The sequence below is a fragment of the Grus americana genome, chromosome 32 (assembly GCF_028858705.1).
Source record: "Grus americana isolate bGruAme1 chromosome 32, bGruAme1.mat, whole genome shotgun sequence".
Taxonomy (NCBI): Eukaryota; Metazoa; Chordata; class Aves; order Gruiformes; family Gruidae; genus Grus; species Grus americana.
In genome coordinates this window covers 832779-846471 of record NC_072883.1, presented here as the reverse complement: position 1 = coordinate 846471, position 13693 = coordinate 832779, and the positions used below count along the sequence as shown (strand labels likewise).

General features: G+C 55.6%; 1 protein-coding gene across 10 annotated transcripts in view; it reads right to left on the bottom strand.

Moving 5' to 3' along the window:
• The window catches only part of LOC129198296 (butyrophilin subfamily 1 member A1-like), a 48756-nt gene that overhangs the window by 11064 nt on the left and 23999 nt on the right, over positions 1-13693 (bottom strand). The window contains exons 1-2 of one of the 10 annotated variants that reach the window (XM_054807463.1): positions 12363-12752; positions 12163-12289 (exon numbers count right to left, since the gene is read on the bottom strand). The exons of the other annotated variants lie outside the window; for them this stretch is intronic. The gene's annotated coding sequence lies outside the window, so the exon portion shown is untranslated. Of the gene's footprint in view, positions 1-12162; positions 12290-12362; positions 12753-13693 lie in introns of those variants that run through there. 10 annotated transcript variants of the gene reach the window in all.

The window sequence follows — 13693 nt, the reverse complement described above, 5'->3', positions numbered from 1 at the left end:
TGTAATTCCAAAGCCAAAGAAACCTTACGGTCTCTGCCAGCGGGATCAACTATCGCGGACATGATTAAACGTGTCGCGAATGAAGAACATCTAGCCCCGATTCAAGTTGCTGTTCGCACCGCAATAGCTACTATGGTGGTATGTTCTAAATGTGGCCAGGCAGGCCACGTCGTAGCAAACTGCCCTTGGCTTAGGGACCCGTCAACACTGCCCGCCCCGCGTCAAAATCGACCCAGAGGACCGTGTTGGGCTTGTGGAAAGAAAGGGCATTTCGCCAGGGAATGCAGATCTAAAAACCAGGGAAACGCAAAGGGGAGGGGGCACCCGGGCCGCACACAGCCCTCTCCCACTTGGGACATAAGGCGGCCCAATTATGCCAACCCCGAATGGGGCGAAGCGCTCCCGAATCCGCTGCCCCCTCGACGGGCGACCGACTTTATGGTTCAACCGACGATCCAGCCGAACCCGTCCCTGCCTCAGGGACAGCAAGTACCACCCCTCGGGGGCGAGACCCCAGGGTGGCCCTGACAATAAGGTGTGATAACCCGCCAGTGGTGTGGGGAATCTGTTCCCTCTACTATACCTTAGATGGCACCACCATTAGCGTCCCCTTTTTGATCGATACCGGAGCAGATGTTACCGTTATCCCCGAAACGAACTGGCCCCCACACTGGAAATTGGAAGATGCCCCCTTGGTGGGTGGAGTCGGAGGATTAACTCGAGCTCGGAAAAGCGCCCAATTAATAGCAATTACGCTTCACACAGAAAAAGGACCAGAGAAAACCATCAACCTTTTCCCATATGTCATGTCAGGAGTCCCACCCCTGTTGGGAAGGAACACTCCGGCTCTATTAGAAGCCAGGGTGACAAATTTACCATAAGGGCCACTGCTACACACCCACTTCTACCAATTAGACTGACGTGGAGATCATCCGACCCAGTGTGGGTCGAGCAGTGGCCCCTGTCGAAGCCTCGAATGGATGCTCTTCTTGAGCTAATCGACCGCGAACTACAACGAGGCCATATAGAGCCTTCTACTAGCCCATGGAACACCCCAGTCTTTGTAATACCCAAACGATCGGGTGAGGGATTTTGCCTCCTCCATGAGCTACGTAAGGTAAACGAGAAAATTCAACCAATGGGTCCCGTCCAAACGCTGTTACCTATGAACTCTATGATACCAGAGGGACAGCCTTGCGCTATTCTCGACATTAAAGACTGTTTCTTTTCGATACCCCTGCATGAGGAGGATAGAGAACGATTTGCCTTTTCCGTCGTGTTCCCAAATAGCCAACGCCCCAATTTACGCTTCCAGTGGAAAGTACTACCCCAAGGAATGATTAACTCGCCTGCTATCTGCCAAATAACGGTAGATCGGGCACTGGCACCGGTTCGACGCAGCGACCCGACTGCAACTATCATTCAATATATGGATGATATTTTGATCGCCGCACCGTCAGGGAGTCAGGTAGACCAGTTGGTGTCGACAGTTTCAGACACTCTAAAAACAAACGGGTTCGAAATCGCGACTGCAAAAATTAAAAGAGGACCATGTGTAAGTTTTTTAGGAGTAAACATCACGAGCTCCTACATACCCCCCCCCCCAAATGAAAATCCGTCGGAACATCAAGACGCTCCACGACATGCAACAGTTAGTAGGATCCTTGCAATGGCTCCGCAATATCGTCCTGGTCCCTCCAGAAACCATGTCCCCCCTATACGACCTTCTGAAAGGCAAGAACCCATGGGAACAAAAAACTCTAACGACAGAAGCAATGAGCTCTCTTGACTTTATCGAGCAGCAGATATCGTCAAGCTCACTCGCCAGATGGAAGCCAAATGTATCACTCGATCTGTATGTGCATTTTACGGCAGGAGGGGGAGTAGGGGCACTGGCCCAGGGCCCCCCTGAAAAAGCTCAACCAATACAATGGGTAGTCCTGGGAAAACCATCACGTGCATTCTCCCCAGGGATCGAGTGCCTTGGTAACCTCATCATGAAAGGCAGAAAACTCGCCCTAAGACATTTAGGTATTGAACCTGCCACAATATACCTACCCTTCCGCAAACAGCTCCCAACGCAATCAGTGGCAATGTCAGAACATCTAGCTGTAGCCCTCGTCGGATTTGGTGGAGAAGTCCGGCATGCCAGAAAGCCCCCCTGGACTCAAATGCTGAAAATCGTCGACATCGACCTTCCACAGAAGGTCATGGACCGGCCCCAGCCGGGACCAACGGTCTTCACAGACGCATCCTCAGTAACCTCAACCGCGGCAGCAGTATGGCAATTGGAAGGAGAATGGCACCGTATCAAAATGACCGATCGTGTGCTTTCAGTTCAACAGCTGGAAGCGGCGGCAGTGGTACTGGCATGCGGACTGTTCCCAATGGAACATCTCAATATAGTAACCGATTCAATGTTCATGGCCAAGCTTTGCTTAGCCATGTCGGGGCCCGGTGTGTCGACGTCTACAATAGCTCTAATGCTAGAAGAAGCGCTTTTTTCCCCAAAAGGTACCATATCGGTCATCCATGTCAACAGCCACGACCCAATTAAAGGCTTTTTCCAAACCGGTAACGACAAAGCAGATGCCGCTGCTAAAGGATTGTGGACGCTAAGAGATGCCCGCCAGCTACATGAATCCCTCCACATTGGAGCTAAAGCACTAGCAAAGAGATGTGGAATTTCAGCCACTGATGCGAAACACATAGTAGCCACGTGCCCCCATTGTCAAAAAACACCTCTATGGTCTAGTGGAGTCAACCCCAGAGGTCTCAAAGCCTCTGAGGTGTGGCAGACGGATTTTACGTTCTGTCAATTACTGAAACCTCGAGCGTGGCTAGCGGTGACTGTAGACACATATAGCGGGATGATCGTAGCGACACAGCACCTCAAGACTGACTCCAAAGCAACCATCCAACACTGGCTGACAGCCATGGCTTGGCTTGGCGTCCCTAATCAGATCAAAACAGACAACGGTCCGAATTTTGTATCCAAATCAGTCCAAGCATTCGCTCTGAAATGGGGCATTACCTTAATACACGGCATCCCGTATAATAGCACGGGACAAGCCATAGTCGAACGAGCAAACCAAACTTTAAAATCTAAATTAGAGGTATTAGCAAAAGCAGAAGGCTTTACCAACACTGTTCCCCCAGGAGATCAGGCGCGCTTACTAGCGACTGCTTTATTAGCACTGAACCAATTCCCCAGGGGAGAAGAGGTGAATAGTCCCACCCAAAAACATTGGGCCACTCAGGCATTAGAGGAAGGCCCATTAGTCATAATTAGAAATGAGCTGGGAGAATGGGAACAAGGATGGAGATTAGTCCTTACAGGGCGAGGATATGCCGCAGTCAAAAAAGATGGAGTAATTAAGTGGTGTCCGCTTAAGTCTATTAAACCAGACCTCCAGAATAAAGCTAATGAAAACTGTGAGTTTTTGTTCACAGGACCGGATTACTGGACGCCCTCGTAACCCGTACACCCCGGTGACAAAAGAAGATGACAAGCTGACAAGCACCCCGTCCGAACCTGGAAATTCCGCACTGGGAGAAACCAAACAACGACAAAATAGCCCCTGCAGGGGGGGGGGCCGCGATACCTTTGTGTGATTTTGATCCTAGAGCTTGTCACCATAGAACAGGTAAAATCAGGCCACCCTCATCAGCCATTTAAATGGTCCCTCTTTCGGTTTGAGGATCACCAGATTATTGCAACTCAAATAACATCAGGTGCGCCAAGTTTTACTACCTCTCTGTGTCAGCTTGTCCTGAGAGACCGGTGTTGGGAAGACCTAGGATTTTATATGTGTCCTAGCTCTAATCCTGGGAAGGGATATTGCAACTCCCCTAACCAATATTACTGTAGCTATTGGGGGTGTGAGACCATAGCCCCTGCTTGGATACCGGGTAGTGGTAGAGACAAATACCTAAAAGTCCAATGGGGTCCATATGGGTGCATTCCACCGCAAGCATGGCGAGGACGCGGAAATTGCCAATACCTCTTCTTAAATGTTACCAAGTCCCGAGAGAACAGTTGGTTACTTGGAAAAATGTGGGGAATAAGATACACAGAACCAGGGACAGACAGAGGTGGTTTAATCATCATAAAAAAAGAGGTTGTCCCAAATGATCCATGGCCAACAGGCCCCAACCAAGCAATTGCTAAGAGAGTGGTCCGGGCTATTCGCAGCCAGGACTACATGATTAGAAAGACCAACAACCAGAAAACATCCACCACGCCACCCACCGCCGAAATCCCTTATGGAAATCCTCTCTGGAAAATGATGCAAGCTAGCTACCAGGTATTGAACAAAACTAATCCAAACCTTACAGAGCATTGCTGGTTATGCTACGGAAGAAAACCACCCTTTTATGAGGCTGTAGGAATAACGGACATGCCTTTACAGTCAAATGGCATAAATCCGGCCCAATGTATTTGGGACACAGAAAAACAAACCATTACATTGGCACAGGTGGTGGGAAGTGGCATGTGTGTAGGCAAAGTCCCAGAGCACAATAAGCAACTATGTATTGGTAAGGCACGGTACAAAACCCCTGCAAAGTGGTTAATACCGGCCGAAAATGCCAAGTGGATTTGTTCCACTGTTGGACTTACACCCTGTTTGTCCTTGGAAATATTTGATGAATCCTCAGAATATTGTGTCCAGGCGTCTATAGTCCCTAAGATCTTTTACCATCCTGAAGAATATGCCTATGACTCATATATTACCCCAGGACATCATCTGTCAAAACGGGAACCCTTTACAGTACTAACGATAGCTACTCTGATGATCATAGGAGGTGCGGGACTAGGCACAGGAGTAACATCCCTGGTACAACAGAGCAAAGAATTCAGCGCCCTGAGAGTGGCAGTAGATGAGGACATGGCTAGAATTGAACAATCAATAACTGCATTAGAACAATCAATCAGATCATTATCGGAAGTCGTGTTACAAAATCGAAGAGGATTGGACCTGGTTTTCTTACAGCAAGGAGGGGTGTGCGCTGCACTAAGAGAAGAGTGTTGTGTATATGCGGACCACACAGGAGTAGTGAGAGACACTATGGCCAAATTGCGAGAGGGATTGGAAAAGCGAAAAAGGGACCGAGAGGCACAACAAGATTGGTTTGCATCATGGTTTAACCACTCACCATGGCTAACCACCCTGATATCTACCTTGATAGGGCCAATCGCAATGATCATGATGGCACTGATCTTTGGACCCTGCCTATTGAATAGAATCGTGTCGTTTGTTAGAAGCCGGCTAGAGAGCGTTAACATTATGTTAGTAGAACGCCAACAACTGCTTTAAGAATAGTGAGTAGATATATATATTTAAGAATACTAAGAAGGTACGCTCAGTGTTACCCCCAGTTATCCCTGAAGTTATCCCGACTTACACCCCATTACTAACGGTTACCCCTAACTTCCACCCGTTTAACGTGCCTTATCTTTTTCTTCAAATTTATAACATATAAGAGTGTCATATAATATAGAATAAGAATAGAGATAGACCTTATTCTTAGAATTGTTATATTTTAACTAATTTTCTTATGCATAGGGAGGGGGGAAATGTAGGTAGTTAGGGCCCGGTGGCCGGAAGATGTCGCGCTGTACGGAAAGATAAGACCCCTCTCCTAATAGCCAATAGTGTTTAATTTATGACGTAAGCAGACGGATGTGATGTTGTAAACCTAAGCTATATAATGCTCTGTTGCCCACCAATAAACGCCATTTGCCGTCCACCACATTGGTGACTGTGAGCTGATGGACCGAACGACCCGGGGCTGGTCGTCGTGCCGTTCCTGAACCAGGTCGTCACGCCAACGACAGGCGACAGGACACACTGCAGACAGAGACAGCTTGCTGCACAGACACAGAGGCAGAAATGCATTTGTCAGAAGCCATGAGGGCAGAATGAAATCCCAGCAGGTGGGGTAGCAGACCAGGAGAGGCAGAGAAAGGCCAAGTGGAAGGCAGCAGGGTACAGGGCAGCATTGGCAGAAGAGCAACGATCTTGGGGGATCCGGCCAGGCGGAAAGGGAGCTGGAGGCAGGGAGAGGAAGGAGGCAGGCAGAGATCTGGAGAAGCACGGCAGGGATGGGCCCGCACACACGACTCATGGCACCTCCTGGCACCCACGGGAGACCTTCAGCACCCCCAGGCCTCTCTCTGCCTCCGCCCCTTGCTCCTCCACAGTGCCGGCTGCCCAACCCTCGCCCACCCAGGAGCAGGTGGCGGGTGCCTCCACGCTCCTCTCCCACCAGGCTTCCCGGACGCACGGCAACTCCCACGCGCGGCCGACGGAGGCACCGAGCTCCCGGCGCTGTGTGCTGGTGGTGCGTGAAGTCGGGCATTGCTGGGAGGGATCCTTCCTTGCCACGGGGACCGGCTGCTCCTTGCTGGAGGCAGCTGCCTGTGGCGGCAGCCCCTTCCCTTCCCTTCTCCATTCCCTTCTCCCTTGCCTTCCCTCCTAGGCCAGCTGGCAAGGGCAGGCAAGGGCAGGCAGCCCCCTCCCCAGCTAGAGCCCTTGGCCCAGCAGGGCCAGCCCCAGCCTCAGGGGCTGCACAAAGAGCTGCCCTGGCCCTTGCCCACCTCCAGCCTTTGGAAAACCTGGGCTGCCCAGCCCCAGCCTCATGGCACCCACCTGGGCTGCCCAGCCCCAGCACACAGCTGGGAAGCTTTGTTCCTTCAGGCACATCACAAAGTCGAGCAGGGACTTGGCTACAACACTCAGTGCCCAAAGTTTCCACCATGAAACCTCCCTCAGCGGCACTTTCACAGCCCCACTGACACCGGGGCTGCAGACTCGCCCAGCCGCCTAAACAGTCCTAACAACGCCTTACGTCTGCCTGGCTGTCTACCAGAGTCCAGCTTCAAAAGAGGGCAGGGGGAGCAGAAGGATGGCCCACAAACCCCCCAGGTCAGTGCAGCGGGGGGATCTCGGCCCCAGCCCCGGCCATCCTCCGCCTGTTACCTACGGGGATGTGGCATCAGCGGGAGCGGCTGCGAGCATTGGTACCGGCTCCGAGCAGCCGGGCTGCCTGGGCTCTGCTTTGTTCTTGGGTCCCACAGCCCCAGCCCCTTCCTGTGTGTCCCCCGTCCCTTCCCACACATTGTCGGGCTTGGCCACCCTAGGCCCCCCCTCCCAGCACCCTCCCATCCCATCCCATCCCATCCCACTCCATCCCACAGTCCCTGGCTCCACTGCAGCACCAAACCCCAGAGCAGCAGCAGCAGCAGCCACAGCAATCAATCTTGCTAAATATCACCCTAAAAGAGCCCCAGGTGGGGAAATTCTTTCTCCACTCAGAAGGTTCCTCTGCTGCTGCCCCTAAAGCCACTCAGTTACCAAGATGCTTTCCCACACTCAGCCCCATCCCTGTGATTATGGGATAATGGCCTGGGGGCCATTCCCAGAGCTGGGGAGAGGGACGAGGGAGAGCCCCATCTACCCCAGGGCTGTCGGGGAGCCGGGACCCAGAGCTGGACTGGGGAGCAGCATGGGGTGGGGTGGGCAGAAGGAGGACCTGCAAATCATCCGAAGGACTGAAAACTCAGTCTGCAAATACCTTTTGCGGGCAGGCAGGAATCAGGACCAAAAGCCCCCAGGAACCAGCACGGCCACACTCCATGGTCACCCACAAAGCTTTATTGAAGGCCATGGTGCTGTGCCTGGGCAGGGTGGGCTTGGGCAGGGCAGAGAGGGACATGTGCTGCTGCGGGATGGAGGAGAGGAGAGCGGGCAGTGTCTGCAGAAGGGCAGGGGCTGTCCGGGGCTGCGGTGGGGATGGAAGGGGGGCAGATGGTGCAGGAGGTGCTGTCCCTCAGGCACAGTTCAGTATTCCATGTCCCCACCCAAAACCAGGGTCGGATGATCTCTGCATTGAAGGAGGCTGGTGGGAAAGTGAAGATCTCGACCCCGCTGTCGGCATCGATGAAAGTCACCAGCCCCTGCGTGCAGTCCAGACAGACCCAGAGTCTCCTGGGGATGGGGATCGGGGACAGGGAGGTGCGAGGAGAGGTGAGAGACTCAAACTGCCCTAACCTGTGCCCCACCCCCCAGACCCCTATTGCAGGGCTCAGCTCCAGATACCAATTCCTGTCCACAGAGTCCCTGGCCACCCCCACACCCCACCAGGAATCACCTCCCACCTCCCCCTTCACCTCCACCTCCCAGCAGTGCCTCCCCTCCCTGAACCCCTCCTGGCCCAGCACACAGCGCCAATACATAAATCTCTCAGGGGTGTCGGGCAGGTCCTGCCGCGCTCTTCCCCTTCTCACACTTCTCCCATCCGCTGACAGGACAAGTTCAGGATGAGCCGAGTCTGGATCGAGGGTCACCACGTCTGCAGGGGACAGGAGGAGCCAGAGCATCAGGGGCAGAGCTGCGTCGTGGGCAGGGTTTGAGCACCCTGGGGCCAGGCTCTGCCCCACGGGGCAGCACACGGGGCATCTCCTTCCTCCTAGAGATGCCCATGACGGGGCCGGCCCCAGCACGGCCACGGCCCAGCTGGGTCCCCTGGGAAAAGGCAACGGTGGGGCTGCAGCCCCAGCAGGGAGGAGCAGCCTGGGGAGGCAGTGGCTGGGTCTGGGCAGTGCACGGGCTCTCAGGGGGGTGGCAGAGGGCTCCTCTTGGCCCCAGGGATGCCACTCACAATGCCTTGGAAAGGCAAGAAAAGGGGCTGGAGAACAGGCTAGTGCCCTGCTCGGGGGTGTCTGAGTCACCAAACACACCCAGGCACGGCCAGTCCCGGGCACTGCCCAGCCCAGATGCCCCTTGCACACAAGCACAGGGAGGAGACCCACCCAGAATGGCACTAAAATACGGGATTACCTGGATTGTGGGGAAGCAGAAACTTTCTCCAGGCTAGAAGGAGAGACAAGAGCTGGTCACATCCCCCAGCCGGTCCCCAGCACCTCTGGGCAGGGCAGAGGGTCCAGGCGTGGGCTGGTGTCCCCGAGCTGCCCACCCTGGCAGGCACATCGCCTTGGGCTTTCCCAGAGCCAGGGGATGCAGGGAGGGAGATGACGGGCAAGGAGGGAAAGGGCGAACGCAAAGCACCTGGGACAGCACCCCACACTGTGATGGAGCTCACAGACACTCACCCAGTGCTGCATCTCGTTCCTCTGTAAAGCAAGAGCAAAAGGATTAAATCTCCAGAGGAGACAGCTGCTCATCCCATGGCTGCCTCCACAGCACTAGACAGAGTTGCACTTTGGGAAGTGCAAAAAAACCCCCAAACCCCAGGGAATGGCTCCCTGCCAGCCCATCCCCCCATCAGCCCACCCAGGCACTCTGGAGTTCAGCCGTAACTTCAGGAGCCATCCAAACCCACGTCCCTCCCAGGGGGGCTCCTTGGACAGGAGGTTTTGCTGGGGGAAGGGGCCACAAGGACTCACCCAGCTCTCGGGACTGCAGCACTGAAAAGCAAAGGCAGAGGAAGAGGGGGTCAGGACAGCAGCTGGCTTCATCCCTGGGAACATCTCAAGAGGGTCTCTTGCACCTTCCCACCAGCCAGAGATGGTCTGGCCGTGCTCCCTGTCCTCCCGCCCACACCCCACCATGGGTCCTTGTGCCCTTCCTTCCTTTGCCCAAAGAGCTTTTTGGTGAAGGCAAAACATTCTTCTGACACCACTTACCTTTCCTTCTCCACAGATAAGCACCGAGGCCAAGGAGCACCACTGAAAGCACGAGGAGCACCCCCACACCAACCATCCAGGGACGGGCATTGTGGAAAAAGGGAGCTGAGAAACAAAACCATCAGCAGGAAAAGGGATGGTTTTACAGTCCCGTGTTTGAGCAGCAGAAGAACAAAAAGACAAACGCCCCAAGGCTGTGAAGGTGCACACCCCTCCCGTGCCCCCACACCCCACACCTTGCACGGGGAACCCCAGATCAAAGCTGCTCAAAGCAACGCAGCAAACCCCAGCCCTGCTGCCGGCACCGCAGGGTCTGGCTGCCATCGTTGCACCTGAGATGTGCAGGGACGTCTCCTGCTCCTGGTTGAGGCGGATGCTCCTGACCACGCAGGACCATTTCCCATCTCTGTTCCCATTGGTCACAACGATGACGCCTTCGACGTCAAAGAGGCCCCTCGCATCTGAGGAATGTCTCTGGGAGACCGAGGGGAGATGCTCTCCATCGGGATCTTTCCACAGCACCTCCGGTAGTGGGTACCAGCCGGCCGATCGACACACCACCCGGATGCCTCCGTCCTCGTAAGCCTCCAGGGAGAGCTGAGGGCCAGAGCCTGTGGCTGGGGAAGAGCCCGTGGTTGGGGTCAGTGTGGGATGGACTCAACTCAAAGGTGATGACCGAATCCAATACCAAACACATCACAGGTCCCACCAGGGCTACAGGTCCGGCCACCAAAACCACCCCAACTTGTGCGGGAACTGCAGAGCATTGATGCCAAACAACCCCAGATCTCCCACAAAACAGCCCGGCAGAGCAAGACCCAGCTGCGGAGCTTCAGCACCTCAAGGCAGCGTCTGTAGTTACTCATCTTTGTTGAAGAAGCCCCAATGCTTCCAGACAACGTGCCAGGTCTCCTACGGCACAAAGGGCAAAGCCAAAGCAAAGATCCAGCTGCTCAGAGCCAGGAAGAGATCTCTTCCCAACTCCACACCTAACAGCGTCAGGTCCCAGCCTTGGCTTGGCTGGCAGCCCCGGCTCTCAGCCCAAGGAGCTGCTCAGCACCTTGTCCCCAGGGCCTTCACACCATCACCAGGACACCCTTCACAGACACCACGCACACCCAGCAAAGCCACCACATCCATGTGGCTCTGCCCCTAAACCACCTCCAGCACCACCTGCGTGCTCCCTCCTGGGCGGGCACTGCAGGCAACAGCCCCCTCGCACCCCACCTCTTTCAATGGCTCCTGTCCTTCGGCACCTCATCCACACACCTGAGGATGGGACAGAGCTCTGGGAGGGACACACAAACCCAGGGACACCCGCACCAGCCCCTGCAAACACCGCACCCACCACAAACCTGACACCTCCACATTCACCGTAGCTTCTCCATAAGAGGCACCATTTCTCACAGTGCAGACGTACTGACCATCGTCAGAGGGTCTCAACTCAGAGATTCGCAAGTCCAGGCGTCCACGGGAGAGACCATCTCTGACCAACTCTGTCCTCCCAACATATTCCTCCATCTGATCCCCATACAGGTCCTCTCCATTTCGGTAGTGGTGCACCGTTTCAGAGAATGGATGCCGGATCCACCTGATGTCCAAGCTCTGAGCCTCCACGCTGGGGGACAAGTGACATGGCAGCACGACGTCCTGCCCCACAGTCGCCTGGAGAGGGCGGTCGGGTCCCACCACACTGAAGTCAGCTTGGTGATGGAGAAGGACACAGAGACACAGAGATTGCGCCTACGTTAATTTAGGGGTGTTGCATGGCAAGGGGTGAGCTTGGCGTGACCTTGGTGCACGCTCCATCCCACGGGCGTTGCTTTGCCCTCCCCATGGTCCAAAGACAGTGGAGAAAGTGGAAAGGGAGTGGGAGGACTGGAAGGAGAAGGAGGTTTCCTGGGAGCGGGAACGTGCTCCAGAAAACGACCTCCACCCCAGCCAGCCCTGCTGCAAGCCAGAAACGTTTGAGGGGAGCGCTGCAGGACGGGACCGAAGGTGCCCCCAGGGCAAGGGACGTATTGCAGAAAGAGCCCGAGGCAAAGCCAAACCCATGCGGGGCCCAGCTCTGGGCTGGGCTCCCCCCACCCCACGGCACCTCCCCTGCCCCACAGCTGCCCCGCAGAGTGGGCATAATCCCCCCCAGCCCTGCAGGATCCCTACCTGATCCCAGCCGCAGGACGTGCAGAGTCACCAAATAACTCAGGAGGCCCCCAGGGCTCGTGGGGAGCCACATCTGCGTCTGGAGCTGGAGAAGAGGGAGGGGAAGGGAGGCAGAGGGAGGGCGATGGGGGGTTAGAGCTGGTGGAGAGGGGATGGGGAAGAAGGGCTGCACCTGCCCCGAAAGAGGCTCCGGAAATCCCCCCAAACCACCTGCACCAGCACCCCAATGGCAGAACAAACCATTGCTGCAGGGCAGGATGGGAACACACACAGCTCCTCAACAAGGAGGAGACAAGACTGTAAAGGAAAGGAAATATTCTAAATCCCCTGCAGAAAGAAAATTCGCTCACCGGTCGGGCACGAGTTACAGGAGGCACCAGGCTCCCCAATACATCCAACCTTGCTCGAGTTTCCGTTGTAGAGTAACTGAACGTGGGAGTGACTGCAGGTTCCTTCCGCCAAGCTGAGGTTCTGCATCTTCGACAGGAAGACGGTAGTCATAATATAAAAGTTTTGTGGTTACAAGTTAAGCAAAAAAACATTGCGTTACTTTGACTCTTCCAATTCTCTCACACCCGATGATGGGGAGGACGTGAGCAGCTGGGTGGGGCTCAGCTGCCGGCTGGGGTAAAATCACACCCCCTCCCAAAACCAGGGTCGGATGAACCCTCCATTGAAGGAGGCTGGTGGGAAAGTGAAGATCTCGACCCCGCTGTCGGCATCGATGAAAGTCACCAGCCCCTGCGTGCAGTCCAGACAGACCCAGAGTCTCCTGGGGATGGGGATCGGGGACAGGGAGGTGCGAGGAGAGGTGAGAGACACAAACTGCCCTGATTTGTGCCGCACCCCCCAGATCCCTCATTCAGGGCTCAGGTCCGTATCCCCCTTCCTGTGCACAGAGTCCCTGGCCACCCCCACAGCCCACCATGCATCACCTCCCACCTCCCCCTTCACCTCCACCCCCCAGCAGTGCCTCCCCTCCCTGAACCCCTCCTGGCCCAGCACACAGCACCGAGTGTCAAATCTCTCAGGGGTGTCGGGCAGGTCCTGCCGCGCTCTTCCCCTTCTCACACTTCTCCCATCCGCTGACAGGACAAGTTGGGAATGAGCCGAGTTTGGCTGATTTGGGATTTCAAAGTGTAAACGTCGAGGCCCTGCTCCCAGGCCAAAGGTGCCAGCCCCAAAAGGGATGCCTGGCCTCAAACCTCCCACACCGGCCCTCGCACAGCCCCACTCGCATTGGGGCTGCGGGCTCGCCTAGCCGCGTAAGGCCTCAACATAGAGTCTCACGTCACTCTCGGCAAAAATTTACCTCCACGCTCCAAACTGGAAACGTCAGGCCCCTGCTCCCAGGCCAAAGGTGCCAGCCCCAAAACGCATGCCTGCCCTCAAACCTCCCACACCGGCCCTCGCACAGCCCCACTCGCATTGGGGCTGCGGGCTCGCCTAGCCGCGTAAGGCCTCAATATAGCGGTTTTACGTCACTCTCGGCAAAAATTTACCTCCACGCTCCAAACTGGAAACGTCGAGGCCCTGCTCCCAGGCCAAAGGTGCCAGCCCCAAAAGGGATGCCTGCCCTCAAACTTCCCTCAGCGGCCCTCGCACAGACCCACTCACATTGGGGCTGCGGGCTCGCCTAGACGAGCAAGGGCTCAACATAGAGCCTTACGTCCCTCTCCACCAAAATCAGCGTCCATGCTCAAAATGGTAAACGTCCAGCCCTAGCTCCCAGGCCAAAGGTGCCAGCCCCAAAACGCATGCCTGCCCTCAAACCTCCCTCAGCGGCCCTCGCACAGACCCACTCCCACTGGGGCTGCGGGCTCGCCTGTCCCAGCAAGGGCTCAACATAGAGCCTTACGACCCTCTCCACCAAAATCAGCG